This window comes from Staurois parvus, unplaced genomic scaffold (assembly GCF_062004578.1).
Source record: "Staurois parvus isolate SC_StPar_1 unplaced genomic scaffold, SC_StPar_1.0 ptg000333l, whole genome shotgun sequence".
Classification (NCBI taxonomy): Eukaryota; Metazoa; Chordata; class Amphibia; order Anura; family Ranidae; genus Staurois; species Staurois parvus.
In genome coordinates this window covers 16,505-18,068 of record NW_028318129.1, presented here as the reverse complement: position 1 = coordinate 18,068, position 1,564 = coordinate 16,505, and positions in this window count along the sequence as shown.

Here is a 1,564-nt window from a genome sequence, read left to right as displayed (position 1 = left end):
CTTTGATATCCCGCCAGTTACCAGACCCGGGCGGTGGAACATTTTTCCCAGCTAGGACTGTTTGGAGCGTCCTGAGGCTGCTCCTTGAGGGGGGGGTACTGTCAGGAATGGACTGGCCAGCAATGGTGGGACTCACGTGCCTTTTGATCTGCAGTACCAGGGCTGGCCAGCGGGTGTTCCCAGCAATCAGAGACTCAACTTTGCAGCCAGCTAACACCTGTAACTGATTATGCTGGGGTATTTAAGGGATGGCCAGACCCACAGACTCTGCCTTGGTGTGTGTTTGTCCTGGGCCCTGCATCCTGTTTCTGTCCTGCATCCTGTTTCTGTCCTGCATCCTGTTTCTGAACCGCTGCTGACTTCTCCTGCTCTGATCCCGGCTCGCTTCTGACCATCCCTCTGTCTGACCCTCTGTACCACGCTGCTTGCTACCTGTTCTGATCACTGGCTTGTGACCCTGACCAATCTCCGCTTGCTCCCCCTGTACCTACCTGCCCTATTGATATTGACCCGGCCTGCCTGACGACGCTTGCTTGTATGTACTGTTATCTGTGGGTGGTTTGGTTTGTTTGCACTGTGTTTATGTTTGTACTGTTAGTGTTAATAAATTATATTGTTTATAACATATCTGAGGTCTGCGTTTCCCTGCGTCAGTCAAACATCTCTGGTCACACCTGGGAGCCCTGACAGGGACCTTAGATTGTACGCCCCTTGAGGGTTAGGGATCTTAGATTGTACGCTCCTTGAGGGTTAGGGACCTTAGATTGTACGCTCCTTGAGGGTTAGGGACCTTAGATTGTACGCTCCTTGAGGGTTAGGGATCTTAGATTGTACGCTCCTTGAGGGTTAGGGATCTTAGATTGTACGCTCCTTGAGGGTTAGGGACTGATGTGAATGTACAATATATATGTAAAGTGCTGCGTAAATTGATGGTGCTATATAAGTACCTGAAATAAAATAAATAATCATGGCCTGAGAGGAGCAGTTTTTTTCTTTTTTTTGGGGGGGGGGGGGATCAGTGGGTGCGGGTTGTTTCATTCGGCTGTGAGAGTGACACGCTTTTTTTCTTGGTGGGTTTTTTTTTGTGGGGGTTATCAAGGCCTGAGAGGGGCAAGTTTTTTTTTGGGGGGGGGGAGCAGTGGGTGACGTTTTTCTCATTTGGCTGTGATGGAGGAGTAGGTCTGTATTTTGGGGGTTTTTTTTGGGAGGGGGTAATCTCTACACCCTGTCCAACTACCCTCCCAAAAAAAAACAGATACTCCCTCCTCCATCACAGCCAAATGAGACAACCCCAACCCACTGCTTCCCCCAAAAAACTTGAGCTCCTCTCAGGATATGATTCCCCCCACCCCCCCCCCCCAAAAAAAAATGAAAACCCGAAAAAGACTCACTCTCACAGCCTGCACCCCCTCAAAAAATATAACCTAAGAGCCACTTTTAAAAAGTGGACAACTAAGTGGTCGGGTCATCTGCTCTCAGGTTGGCAGGCGCTGCACCTCTTCTCAAGTCCTCTCTGCTTGGTCCTGGTCGGTGTGTATCCTGGGCCTGGTCTGGATTCCGCTCT